The following is a 14,947-nucleotide window of genomic DNA, read 5'->3' as shown; positions in this document are numbered from 1 at the left end:
GTAAGATTGGTTTAAATCAGTAATGGTTAATAGCAGATAAAAAGGTAAAGGTTAAGGTTCCCCTTGACAAAGATGCAGTTGTATCTGACTCTAGGGGGCGGTGCTCATCCCCGTTTCCAAGTTGTAGAGCCAGTGTTTGTCCGTAGACAGTTTCCATGGTCATGTGGCCAGCGCGACTAGACACAGAACACTGTTACCTTCCCACTGTGGTGACATCTATTTATCTACTTGCATTTTTACATGCTTTCGAACTGCTAAGTTGGCAGGAGCTGGGACAAGTGACGGGAGCTCATACTGCCGCATGGATCCGAACTGCTGATCTTACGACCTTGCAGCCCAGAGGCTCTGCGGTTTAACCCGCAGCACCACCACATCCATTTAATGGCAGGTACATATGCACAAAATCAACATATATAAATATTTTTCTTCCAATTTACATTTTAAACTCAAAAGCAAGTTGATTCCATTCATTGAGACTTCATGCTTAGCAACAAGCACAACAGTATTCAATAGCACACAAGTGCACATCAGAAAAATTGAATCACAAATCCCATGTGTTCTAGAAAAGAAAATGATAAATAAATCAAGAAGATTTATCTACTGAATTAGAATCTCTTTTAAATCCAGAGACAAAGAAACTTCTAAAGCTGGAATGGCTGGATATATCAAATGGAACTTGACTTAGTCACTTCATGTAATATGATACAGTCACACTCTTCCTGACTCCCTCAATTCTTGGTCCAATAACACATCAAAATATTGAAGAGAAAACTGGATTTGAAAGATCATCCACTTGTTGAACTGCTGCCTAGAAATTTCTACCTAAAAGGTTGGTACTTGGCATGTAAAATACTGTAATATACTCCCAGCGAATGGAAAATAAATATTCCTGGTTTTTTGGTAAACTAAGTTACATACAATTATTTCAGAATTAAGCAAATTGCAGAATTGAGTTTAGTCAGAGGATATGAAACAAAATTATGAGTTCATCCAGGAGGAATATAAATTCCAGTGTGAACAGAGAAGATTAATATACAACAAAGAGCAATTTCCCATAGGTCTTCCAAAAGAACCAGAAAATCCTCCAGGGTAATAGAAAACATAGGTGACCCATACACAGAGATGTGTGGGGATGTAGCATCCCAAAATTCAGGGAGTGCACCCCCCCCCATTTAGTGGATCAAAGGTGTGGCTGCTGGAGCAAAATTAGCAACTCACTCTTGGTTGATAATGGTTTACCCATTTTTTCTTCAGGTGCCCCACAGTATTTTATGTACATACATCGAAGTCAAAACTATGCTGGACAAATCCTCCAGCAAGGATGAGTTGGAACCCCTTGATCCTGACATGGAGGAAGAATTACACGATTCTGCAGATCCTGGGCTTTCAGGAGTTGTCGTCGTTTAGTCGTTTAGTCGTGTCCGACTCTTCGTGACCCCATGGACCAGAGCACGCCAGGCCCTCCTATCTTCCACTGCCTCCCGGAGTTGGGTCAGATTCATGTTGGTTGCTTCGGTGACACTGTCCAACCATCTCATCCTCTGTCGTCCCCTTCTCCTCTTGCCTTCACACTTTCCCAACATTAAGGTCTTTTCCAGGGAGTCCTCTCTTCTCATGAGATGGCCAAAGTATTGGAGCCTCAGCTTCAGGATCTGTCCTTCCAGTGAGCACTCAGGGTTGATTTCCTTTAGAATTGATAGGTTTGTTCTCCTTGCAGTCCAGGGGATTCTCAAGAGTCTCCTCCAGCACCACAATTCAAAGGCATCAATTCTTCGGCGGTCTGCTTTCTTTATGGTCCAGCTCTCACTTCCACACATCACGACAGGAAAAACCATAGCTTTGACTATTCGGACTTTTGTTGGCAAGGTAATGTCTCTGCTTTTTAAGATGCTGTCAAGATTTGTCGTCGCTTTCCTCCCAAGAAGCAGGCGTCTTTTAATTTCAAGGCTGCTGTCTCCATCTGCAGTGATCATGGAGCCCAGGAAAATAAAATCTGTCACTGCCTCCATATCTTCCCCTTCTATTTCCCAGGAGGTGATGGGACCAGTGGCCATGATCTTAGTTTTTTTGATGTTGAGTTTCAGACCGTTTTTTGCACTCTCCTCTTTCACCCTCATTACAAGGTTCTTTAATTCCTCCTCACTTTCTGCCATCAGAGTGGTGTCATCTGCATATCGGAGGTTGTTGATATTTCTTCCAGCAATCTTAATTCCGGCTTGGGATTCCTCCAGTCCAGCCTTCCGCATGATGTATTCTGCATATAAGTTGAATAAGCTGGGGGACAATATACAACCTTGTCGTACTCCTTTCCCAATTTTGAACCAATCAGGAGTTGAGGAGCTGCCAAATATCTGGGATAAATCAGATATTTGCGCAAAGGGTTTGGGATGGAAGCATGGCAATTGTTTCATCACTCAGTCTGGCTCCTTAACAACATATGTTCTCCTACATCCAGCTATGCTATCTTAACCAGCTGCCTTTGCTGAATACTGTTATGCTGGATTCCAGTGCATCCAGCAGCTTCATAGATGTGGGGATTGCTAACAAAAACCAGACTGAAATATGGCTGAACCTTGCAGTTCAATTCCTTTCTCAACTGGGTAAATGTATATAGCTGAACTCTTGGAGGGCTCCAGCAGTTCTGCTATATTAACCTTAGGCTGGAAGTAGAAATTTTGCTGGAGATATCCTCACTCTTGTTTCCTGATCCCTGGCTGTGTATGACATTTTGGACAAGATCAGCAACACTTCCTGGACTCAGCCTTCTCTTTTGGTGACTACTGAACTGGCCTGACTTCGAACTATTCTTAGATTCTGTCTTTGGCTCTCAAGTACCTGAGTTACCTGAAAGCCTCTGTTAGGCTGTGACTACATGGGTGAGTAGTATTGGATTTGCTGTGGAAGTAAAATGGATGTCTTCACTTAAAAAAAAGAGATCATATGTTACAAAGGCCAATTTAAATCAGACAAACCCTTTCTGCTTCCAAAGCAGAGTTTTTTGCCCTTCCACTGGAGTTTTCTACTTTTTTCAAGTTGGAGCTATTTGAATGGTGCGTTCTCCATGTGATCAGTTGTTTTGTTCTCCAAAACAATAGGGAGTGGTATTCTGGTGAAATACGAAGCTGAACATGATGTTTTGGAGCCTGAACTTTCTTCCTAGTTGCCCAGAAATAGTTTTCATTTTTTTAAAAAGACAAACTACCAAGTTTAGCAAGGATCACCTTATCACTGCATTTATATATTAGTTTAGCACTAGGTCACCTCTGCACGAACAAAAGAAAAAGATAAAAATCAGTGTGAAATAGAAACAACCCTGACAAAACTGCAACACACTACTGTATTTCTGTGGCACACATGTGTACTTCTGGAGAACTTTGGCAAACTATCCATTTCCCTAACACTATGCAACACTTTAAAGAGCCCACTGGCTTTACAATGAACCATTAAAAAAGAGCTGAGTATGGGATCAAAGGAAGAGTACAGGATCAAACCACACTGGATTGAGGGGCCAGTGTGGACACTGGCACCAAAACAATCCACAGTCTTTGAGTGATCCCCTAATCAGAATAGAAGCATAAAATAGGCTATAAACCAAGTCACAACAAAGCCTAATTGCTCGGAATCAACGCCAGTATAGTCACACCCTTAGCTGCCTGGCACTAGCCCTCCTAGGCACAAGACATTCAGAATCATTAGAATCCTTGTTTCTGTGTTGTGTGTATGCATCTTATACATAACTAATTTTATCTACCACGTTAATCTTATGTTTCAGTAAGAACGTGAGATTAACTTTAGCCTGCAATGTAAATGTTGCAAATTTAGATTTGGCATATTATTATACAATTGTGTATCATTAAAATAGCTTTTTGCAGAAAGTAAATTCTCAGTCAGCATGTGACTTTATCAAGCAATCAGTGCATACCTTTATTTAGAGAAAATCGAATGTGAAAAGTTAACCTAAGTCTGTCTTTCTTGACAGCTTAAATTGGGAATGGTGAACCTATGGCTTTGCAGATGCTACAGGACAACTTTACCCCTTGTTGTTGGCAATGATAGTTAGAGCTGATAGGAATTGCAGTGCAACAGCATGTAGAAAGTAACGAATTCCCCATCCCGGAAGCATATGAATAGTTTTAACTTTGTGTTTTAATACTACAGCCATTACAGTGTAGTAATCACCACTCACAGGTCCCAGGTTGTTTACCTTTTGCTTTTTCAGGTATTGAATGAATGAATGACTGCTTTTGTGCATATGGGAAAATATTCCTGCACTGGGAAATGGTGATGCGGGTTTCATTTGTTCTTTTTCCTCAAAACTGGGTGATCTTCTTTGTATTATTTGTTTGTCATAAAGACCAACATTTTGCCCCTATCAATCTGTGAGTAATCCACCTGAGTTAGACAAAGAACCACCAGTTACAGGAATCAAAATTAAGCAACAGTTTGGTTGTTGTGGGTTTTTCGGGCTCTTTGGCCGTGTTCTGAAGGTTTTTCTTCCTAACGTTTCTCCAGTCTCTGTGGCCGGCATCTTCAGAGGACACCACTCTGTGCTCTGAAGATGCCGGCTACAGAGACTGGCGAAAAGTTAGGAAGAACAACCTTCAGAACACAGCCAAAGAGCCCGAAAAAACCACAACAACCATTAGATCCCGGCCGTGAAAGCCTTCGAAGTACATTAAGCAACAGTTTATTAAAACCATTTTATTCAACTTCAATCGCATGTTGACCTGCATGATTTTCATAAAGAGCAACCACTCCCTTGTTCTACAATGAGGCATGGTACATTGGAAGATTTCTAGCAAAATTAACAGTAAATTAAGCCATTGGTAATGGTGCGGCTAAAAATACTGTAAACAAACAAACAAACAAACAAACAAACAAATTAAAAAATGTACACAATTTGTGTGAATGCACACAGTGAGTACTGACATGAGGGATTTGGATTTTGGGACCACAGGCTGGAAGATGGACTGCTGACAAGTATATTTCACAAAGATTGGGGAAAATGTGCTTTATCAGGAGATGCACACTTGGAGCTAAAGAGAGATGAAGGCTCATGCACAATAAGAGGAACAAAGCAAGCAGCTGTAATGGGGCCCAGTAATAGTCTTCATAAATACGTAAGAAGGAAAGCATGCCACAAATCACACAATCTCCTGTGTCTATATATGAATGCCAAGAGTACGGGAACCAAACCAGAAGAACTAGAAATCTTAATTCAGGAGGGCAAATGTGACTTGATAGAGATAACTGAAACGGTAGGGTGACTCCCAAGGCATATGGCAACTGACGGATATAAACTGTTGGAAGGAAGGAAGGAAGGAAGGAAGGAAGGAAGGAAGGAAGGAAGGAAGGAAGGAAGGAAGGAAGGAAGGAAGGAAGGAAGGAAGGAAGGAAGGAAGGAAGAAAGGAAGGAAGGAAGGAAGGAACCTGCATAGAAATACAGGACAATGAGTTGGTTATCCCATTGAGAGTATCTAGAATAATGTAAGTGGGGTGAAAAAATAAAAGTAATATGTTAAGCTGGAGTCTACCACCAACTGCTCAATCAAGGAGAAGATGCAGATAAAACCTTTGAAAGACAAACTGCAAGAATTTCAAGAGACACAATATAGTAGTAATGGAAGATTTCAATTATCCAGATATCTGTTGGGAAACAAATTCTGCCAAATACGGCCCTTCCAAGAAATTCCTGGCTTGTGTTGCTGATAATTTTCTCCTACAAAAAGTGGAGGAAAAATCTAGAAGATTAACTGTTGGCTTGATTCTAACCACTAAAAATGACTTGGTAAAGGAGGTGGCAGTAAGGGGAAGTCTGGGGGAGAGTGACCATATTATGCAGGATTCTTGATTTCAAAAGAAGCAAAAGTGGAGTGTAGCTGAATGTGTATGCTGGATTTTAGGGTAGCCAATTGAATAAACTCAGAACAATGATAAATAAGGTCCCATGGCAGGAGATCCTAACAAGAAAAGGAATCCAACATATGTGGTGAGTTTCTTTAAAACGAAATTCTAAAGGGACAACTACAAACAATTTCAACAAGAATAAAAGGCAGAAGACAGCAAAAAATACAATGCAGCTTCACAAAAAGCTCAGAGACGAGCTGAAAACAACAAGGATACATATAGAAAGTGGAAGGAAGGCCATGCCATAAAGTAAGAGTACAAACAGGTAGCAAAGAATTACAGGAATGGTGTTAGGTGTGGGTTGGATAGAACAACTATCAGGTGGATACAGAGTTGGTTACAGAATTGTACTACAGAATGCTTATCAATGGCTCCTTCTCAAACTGGGAGGAAGTAGCAAGTGGAGTAGCTCAAGACTCAGTTCTTGGCATAGTGCTCTCCAACATTTTTATTAATGACTTGGATGAGGGGGCACAGGGAATGCTTATGGAATTTGCAGAACATAAAATACCATGGAAGACAGAGACCAAATTTAGAAAGGTCTTGACAGGCTTGAGCACTGGGATGAAAAACAGGGATAAGTACAAGGTTCTACACTTAGGGGGGAAAACACCAAACATACAGTTAAAAGATGGGGGATACTTGGCTCAGCAATACTACAAGTGGAAAAGATCCTGGAATTGTTATAGATCACAAGTTTAATATGAGCGAACAATGAAATGCAGCAAAAAAGAAGAAGAAAAATGCTATTTTATGATGTATTCACAGAAATACAGTCTCCAAATCCTTTGAAGTACTAGGTGGAGTTCCCAGGCAAGATGTCATGGAGGTGTTGAGCCATCAGAGGGGTTCTTCCTGTTCAAACTGCACCTCCCATTGGCTGAAAGTGATTTCTCCTGCCTTGGTGTGAGATCTCAGGGCTGCTCCTTCTGTGGAGTCTGGCCAAAAAGTTATGCAGTTGCGGGGGATGCTGGCCCAAGCTGTGCTAAAGTGGCCATTTTGGCAGGCCTGGAAAGGAGCAATGCTCAAGGCTGACAGTGGGCACCCTTTCAGGGCAGACTTTAAAGTCATTTTATCCTCGAATGATGTTAATCTTGATATTTGAACCTCAGGTTTCTGTAGATTACCAAACTCAAGAGTTATATATCGCCATTATATTTTTATGGGAATAAAGTGTGTGGGCGAGTTGTGTGGCTTTGCTTATTTGTACACCCACCCAGAGTACTGTGAATTCACTAACTGTGTGGTATATAAATTAAATAAATAGATAAATAAACAAATAAGCAAACATACAAACAAATAAATAAAATTCTTTGTTTATATTGCACCTTTCTTACCCAAAATAGCTTACATAATTAAAAAGACAATATTCAAAAGCTAAAAACAGTAAATTTTTAAAAGCAATTAAAGAAGTATGATATTAAAGGTAAGGTAAAGGTAAAGGTTCCCCTTGACAATTTTTGTCCAGTCGTGTTCGACTCTAGGGGGCGGTGCTCATCCCCGTTTCCAGGCCATAGAGCCAGCATTTGTCTGAAGACAATCTTCCATGGTCACATGGCCAGTGCGACTTAGACATGGAACGCTGTTACCTTCCCACCGAAGTGGTCCCTATTTATCTACTTGCATTTGCATGCTTTCGAACCGCTAGGTTGGCGGGAGCTGGGACAAGCGACGGGAGCTCACTCTATCGCATGGATTCGATCTTACGACTGCTTGGTCTTCTGACCCTGCAGCACAGGCTTCTGCGGTTTAGCCCGCAGCGCCACCACGTCCCTCTATGATATTAAAACCAGTAAGTAAAATCAAGTAAACACATTTAAAACCACAGAGTACAACAATCCATTTAAAAATCCCTCTCAGACCATCAGTTATTAAGGATAAGCCTGCCTGCAGAGAAAGGTCTTTGCCTTTGTGGAAGGACACCAAAGATCAGGTGCCTGGGAGCAGTGACAGAGAAGGCTCTCTCCCGTGTCCCCATGAAATGCACCTGTAAAGGTGGTGGGACCAAGAAAAAGGCCTGATGATCATAATGCCTGGGCAGGCTCATAGAGAGAGATGTGGTCTTTTAGATAGCTTGGACCCAAGCCATTTAGGGCTTTAGAAGTTAAAGCCAGCACTTTGAATTGTCTTCGAAAATGGATTGGCAACCAGTGGAGCTGCTGTAACAGGAGAATGATATGTTTCCTGCAGCCAGCCCAGTTAGCAATCTGGCTGTAGCATTTCGGGTTTCCAAACACTTTCCAAAGGCAGTCCCACATAGAAAGCGTTACCATAATCCAGCCGAGATATAACTAGGGCATGTGTCATTGTGGCCAGATAGAGGTATGCTATTACGTAACTAGGGGATCAATTAAAAATTTACTAAAATCCTGACCTTCTACCAAACTAATCACTACCTCCAAAATTCAACCCAAATGGAAAGAGCATACATACTATAGTACAAAATAAGATTAAGAAACCATCTCATACACTTTAACTTGGATTCCTGTATGAAACAGGAGGTTTGACTCAATTTCCTTATAGGCCCCTACCAACTCCATTATTCTATGGTTCTATGACTATGAAATCTACTTGTAAGCTCTGTCTTTTCTTATTGACTCACACAGAACTTATCCAACCCTGTCATAAATTTTGTTCTATAGAATAGCAACCAAATCATTACCAAATTTAATACATCTGATTCATGATTTATGATTATAATTCTGTTAACTTATTTTCAGGGATCTATTCCTCTGTTGATACAACCTAAAGTTTTATTTAAGAACAGTTCCACAGGCAAGTTACATGGTCAGTTGTATGGTTCATTGAACAACTAGTTGCACAATCAGACACATGGACTGCCTGGGCACAAATGATCTTATGCTACAAGTCCAACAGGATTTTAGTCACTGTGTATGACAGACAAACAGTACTGACAGTATCAAGCCATAATAAAGAATTTAAAAGCCAATTAAGTAGTCTCCCAGAGTCTGTTGGGAGAGATCTGCAGGCTAAAGGCCATAGAACACAATGGTAAATGCATATACAACTAAAAGAAAAAAAAAGAATGCTGTTTTCTAAATGAGAGGTGACAACAGGAGAAGTACTCTAAAAGTATCAGAAAGAGACTTACACTTGCAAACATAATTTCTGTTTTAAATTATGGCCTATAAGTAATGTTTCTTCTTCAGACTATATAGCATTCAACCTGCTAAATTCATACTACATCAGAATCACTTATCAATTATGTTTGCAACAGTAGTTAGACAAGGAACAGCGAAGTTGGTAATGTGATTTCCAGCAGCAACAGAAGTTTCAGCCCATGAAAGATAACAAAGAAGAAAAAGATGTTTCTGAATACTGTATGTCTTAGTGGCATATCCTGAGTTGATGAGAATGTATCCTCAAACCTTCAGTTCCCAGAAAATTTCTGAGCCAAAGCCTGAGCCCTGGATAATTTCCCTCAAAACCTGAATCTCAGGGTCAAAGCCCATGACCTGACATGCTATATACTGCTGCTTTTTAATGTCACCTGTGAAGAATACTCATATATGCCCAACAGTGCAAGACATGAAGAATTTATCTTTAACACTGATTCCACACAATAAGGGAAGGGGAAAAAATCCTGTTTCAACTGAGGTGGAGTTGCAGTCTTAATTGTACCAAATTCTATAGACATAGTTGTGTCTGTTTTTGCTGCAATACACCATGTCCTACGATATCCTGAAGACTAACAGATGTACTGTGGCATAAACTTTCACGGATCAGATATATGAAGTAGGATCACACTTTATAAAATGAGTTCTGGTTCAGGAAAGCTTATAACACAATACATTTATTGTTCTTCAAGGTGCTATGTAACACTGCTGTTAGAACTACTATCCCGTAGTCCACATTGATTAAATTACTTGTACAGTATCTGAAATATTCATGTGAAACAAACCTAAATTAATATATCTGTGCACAACTGCACTGTCAGTTACAAGATTCTTGCAGATGAAGAGATAATTCAATGCACAAGAGTGGCAGGGAAAAGCAAAGAGAGACAGTGATTGGGAGGCATGCTAGAAACAGCCCTAAATTAAACCAGATGCAACTATAGGAAAGATCTGTAGTATCTATATCATTTTGAGCAATGTTGACTGATGAAATTTTGCTTGCTCCGGCTATTTTGATATACCTATACACCAACCTTTCTCGGTCCTCATTCTGTTGAAGTACAAGAGCAATGAATTAATAACTGAAATTTCCTGTAATTTCACAGCATTCAAACAGATGTAGATGTAGAGTACAGTACGCACTGATCATGAAGTGTATACAGTATATAGCCACTTTGGGAAAGCATTTATAAATGTGTTGGTAGCTGCAATGAGAAAGCATCTAGGCAAATAAAGAACTAAGCCCTATCATCTAAACAGGCATCAGATGGTTGTGTAGGCGACCAAGAGCAAGGTGTACCTTTGTACCTCCCCAGGCCAAAAGGGGAATGTTTCATAGCAACACGGTACCAAGGGCATTGTATTTCCATTTACAAATAAATGCACTTAAGGTTGCTACCAGGCAGCTTCAACCTATGGCTCTCCTATAATCACAGCACAAACAACCACTTGGTAATCACTACTGAACTTTTACTCCTGGAGAAAAAGAATATTAAATCTGGTTTCTCTTTCATTTTAGCTAAGAAGACACAATTACTGTATCTCTTCCTTAATAGCACTGAACTGGATAAAGGCAAATGTATTGGTATGAATGACTATTAACAGCTGATAGTGAACAAGAGCCGTTGTTGTAGCTTAGACGCCTAACTCTTAGCTTTCTTAAGAGCAGTAGGACCTATGAGTTTTCATGGCTACACCATGGTTTAAGGGTTTAAAAAATTATACCATGGTTTAAGGGGTTCAAAGATTTAAAAATAGATAGGTAAAACAAATAAAATCAAAGTGGCTTGCTAAACACAACAGAAACAAATCTGTTATTCCATTTCATGTAAAATGCCTGTACCAGAAAGCAACACCCAATGAAATTTCCACAAAACACATTGAAATACTAATTACAGGCAAATGTTTTTCCCCAGTTCCAGCACTTTGTTGACTGATCAGTCTAAGGTTTTCTAAGGGTCCATGTTGCATGTAGGTATATTGTACTACTTTTCAAAATAGGTAGTGCAGACAAGGGTGTCCATGTGTGCATGTATGTGTAATTGCCAAAATAATAATATATTTATTTATATTATATTGTACATTGTATTGAAGGGTACATGTTATACATGGGAATAACACTAACACACCATTGTGTAGCTTTGCATACACATACACAAACAGAGAAAAATTCCTGTAGACACTCTTCTGTAGACTGTAGATAAAGACAGCCCACAATACCTAATTTTGCAACCTTGGAATTGCCCTCATGTCTTAGGTCAAACTATGCATAACCATACAACTGCAGATAACACAGATCTTTCTAGAGTCCTCTTTCCTTTGTAGACAAACTTCAGGAAAAGCCAACATATGGTATAGTAACTGCAAGAAGAGGAAACCCTTTCAACCAAACCACTCATGCTCCCTTTTTCCAGAGATTGTTGAAAACGAACCTCACACAAAAGATAATTATTTTAGTAACATCTGCATCCTTGGATATCTACAGTAAAACTGACAATTTAAATAACTCTGAAATGTATCCTAATTTTCTTGTATTTAAAATTACTTCCTGGATGATACACATTTGATTATTGTCAGAAAAAAGTTGACTAAAAATATATTTTTAAAAAACCTCAATGTCCGTTATGTTACAACTTCACATTTTAACCTTTTCTTTTAAAGAAGTAACATGGGGATTAGTATGGGGAAGTAAACTCAAAGAACATAAAGTGACCAATCATACAAAAAGAGCTCAGTTCAGTGGAATGCTTGCTATACTTATTTATTTATTATTTACACTTGCTCCAGTCCTTTTTATTTAAAACAATTACTCTTTTCTATGGATATCTCCCTGATAAAATAACTCAAAAAAATGATTCATATAGGAAGTTCTGTTCTGAGTTAAACTAAAATATGATACACTATACAGAATTTATTTCAGTTTTATATTTTGAATCATTACCAAACATAACTGGGTAAATTATTTTATTACTAATAATGCCAATTTTATGGTATATCTTTTTTTAAAATAAAGAGAAGGAAAAAACTCAAAATAAAAGCTAGAACCTAACTGTTGAAGCTTACTTTTGGCAGTGTGTCATTTGTGACCAATATAATGCACTGATTTGTTTTCACATTTATGGGACAATTCAGCGGGGATTTCTCGTGTACAGACCCTACTAAAATAAATAATAGCTCCACAAAAAAACTAACACGCTCCGTTCCATCTCCTCAACTACTACAATATTCTCTTCTTGCGAGTGATATCCTCTGGGCTTCTGCAAAACAAACAAACAACCCTTTCTAATGCATTTTCCTCTTCATAGTCACTGGGACATTTCTAGGAAGGCTCCAGTGACTCTTTTGGCAAAGTACATAATATTCACAAAGTGCTGTTTTTTCCTCTCTTTGTTTCTGCCAGTCCTCTATGATTTGGGAGAACAAATTTATACAAATATGCGAAAGACTAAATGAGAGCAAAATTTAAACAAACATACCTTTACAAACTGTATGTGGAAAATCCACCTATAATAAGGGCATCACAGCTTTCAGCATATTCTGTTGTTTGGATAAAATCTAGTATACCTACACAGATTTTTGTCAATCTCTCATTCTTAACCTCCTAAACAAAATAAAATAATGCTTTTTATCCACACTTACAGCTACAATTAAAACATGAAACAAAAAAGCAAAAACAAAAACAAAAACACCAGACTCAGAAGGTTTATAGTAATGAAATATATACAATCGCTCATTCATAGGGTCCCCATAAGTCTGGGGCACTTGACAGCACATAACAACAAAAAGCCCCACAAACTGCAAAATATGTTGAAAGAAGCCATGCCTAGAAGAGCTCACATACATTACTTTATCAGAAGATGGGTTTGAATGAAACACCTCTTCCCCTTTTCACATAAAATCTTGGTCATATCTTTATTTAACGAGGTCTATTTGTCTAGCTGCACATCCACTATCCGCCCCCCCCCGCCAGTCTCTGGCATAGGAAAAAAGAAAGTAACACGAGAGCTCAGATCCCCTCTCCTCATTTTATCGCCACCTCCTCCTTGCATAATGAAGAGGGGACACGGGCGGGTCGTGGGGGGAGAAGGCTATTGGCAACACCATTACTTTCTCTCGGTAGTTCCGTGCGATAACTATGACTAAGACAACAGCGGTTGCAAAACAGTAAACACACACACACACACATTCCACACACGAACCACAGGCTGGAAAAGGCAGGCACGTCCAACATCCTGAGAAGCAGCAGTGATTGCTCGCCCGATGGTCGTGCTAGGAGCGACCAAGGTCTTCATTCACGCTCTCTCTTTCCAATTATTATCATCTTGCATAGTATTCTCTCTCTCTCTCTCTCTCTCTCTCTCTCTCTCTCTCTCTCTCTAGGCTTTGCAATACTGTACTTCTTACGCTACCTTGCCTGTTCAACGGATGGTGGGGAGTGAGTGGTTGTTCCCCGCTTCAAAAAAACAACAATCATAACCACCACAGCAGTTCAGAATTGGGGTTTTAAACCCCGGACCCCCCAAAAAAGAGAGAGAGAGTGAGAGAGAGATTTCATCAGAAGTCTCGAAAGACAAAAGCCACTGGGAACGTGGGGGGGGGAGGCGAGAGGGAAGGGGGCCGGTGGGAATAAGCAGGGGCTGCCCTCTGAGGGAGAAAAGAGCGGCTCCTCTTCTTGCGGGGTGAGAGCCAAACGTGACTGGGCAGTCCAGGGGGATCTTCCCTCGGGGAGGAGGGGGAGGGGAGGCCTCTTTAAAGGGACGGGAGGCGGGAAAGGGGAGATAAAGGGGGGGGGGCGCCAGCGAGGCTGAGGCGCCCCCTTAAGCAGAGCGAGGCAGGGCTGGAGGTCTCACCCTCACCAAGGAGCCTCTCCTCCCTTCCAGGGGTCGAGAAAGCGCGCCTCTTTCCCTTGGCGAATCCTGAAACCTCTCCCCCCCCCCCAACCGCCCCAACCGGTGAGTCCCTTCTCGGGGCTGCCGGGTACCTGCCCTCGCCGCCGCCGCCGCCTCCTCCTGTCCCTGCCGTTCCTGTCGCCTTACCCGACCGGGAATGACACGAGCTACCGGCGTTGGCCGCGGGTCCCCTCGGCAAAACCCCACCTCCCCCTGCCTACTGGCCCTAGCGCTTGCCCGTCTGCAACAACGGTCCCCATGGCGCTTTCTCATTGGCCAGCTGACCCCTCCCGTGTGGGAACAGCGCCTCCCTCCCCGCCACAAGGGACGGCCTGAGGGGAGTCTGAAGTCTCGAGTTCCCGCTCTCTCTCTCTCTCCCTCCCTCAGCGAAAATAAATACATATCGAGCCTCTGATGGATCGGGAGAAAGGAAAGAGAAAATCCCACGCACCTTGTTCCCGCCCGAGGCATCCCAGATCTTGGGCTCGCCTGGTCGTGGCCTCGCCGAAGCTGCCAAGACTCCAGGCAGCCTTCAGGGATGCCCCAGGCGGATCGCCTCCGACGTAGCCCTCAACATTGCGCAGTCCCTGGAAGGGACGCTTTCGCCTCACGTAACCTGGTCTCGAGCAGGAGCAGTAACCATTTCCCCCCTCCCTCGCTTTAGAAATGGACTTTTGCTGCTCCTCTTTGAACCCTGCCTGGGGTGGGGTGGGGTGGGGGGTGGTGACTAGGGAGGGAACGCAACTCAGTTAGAAAAATCTAACCTAATAAATCTCGTTCAAACTTAAGAATTGCCCAGGACCGCAACAGGCTTGGGTAAGGAACGAGCTCGCATCAAAGATAATTACCGACGGCTTTGATCTGGGTCATCTGAGTCGCTGATCAGAGAAAAGAGAACTTTTTGGCGATCCCTTCAAGGTGATAAAAGAAGGGGTGGTCGCCTTTCCCCACCCCCGCCTGAAGTTGGGAGGAGGTGACAGACTGACGCTACAAGGAGCCGTGGGGCTGAAGGTG

At 41.5% G+C, this 14,947-nt stretch overlaps 1 protein-coding gene across 9 annotated transcripts in view; it reads right to left on the bottom strand.

Annotated features, from left to right (window-relative positions):
* FKBP5 (FKBP prolyl isomerase 5) overlaps nucleotides 1–14,914 on the bottom strand; it is a 73,243-nt gene extending 58,329 nt beyond the window's left edge. For 2 of the 9 annotated variants that reach the window (XM_078392757.1, XM_072997455.2), the window contains exon 1: nucleotides 14,782–14,914. The gene's annotated coding sequence lies outside the window, so the exon portion shown is untranslated. The other 7 variants (XM_020795090.3, XM_020795082.3, XM_020795074.3 and 4 more) reach the window with 7 other exon arrangements.
* Between the last annotated feature and the right edge of the window lie 33 nt (nucleotides 14,915–14,947).

The sequence above is a fragment of the Pogona vitticeps genome, chromosome 4, assembly GCF_051106095.1.
Source record: "Pogona vitticeps strain Pit_001003342236 chromosome 4, PviZW2.1, whole genome shotgun sequence".
In the NCBI taxonomy this organism is placed as follows: domain Eukaryota; kingdom Metazoa; phylum Chordata; class Lepidosauria; order Squamata; family Agamidae; genus Pogona; species Pogona vitticeps.
The sequence above is the reverse complement of the archived record's forward strand: the minus strand, read 5'-3'. Positions and strand labels throughout refer to the sequence as shown.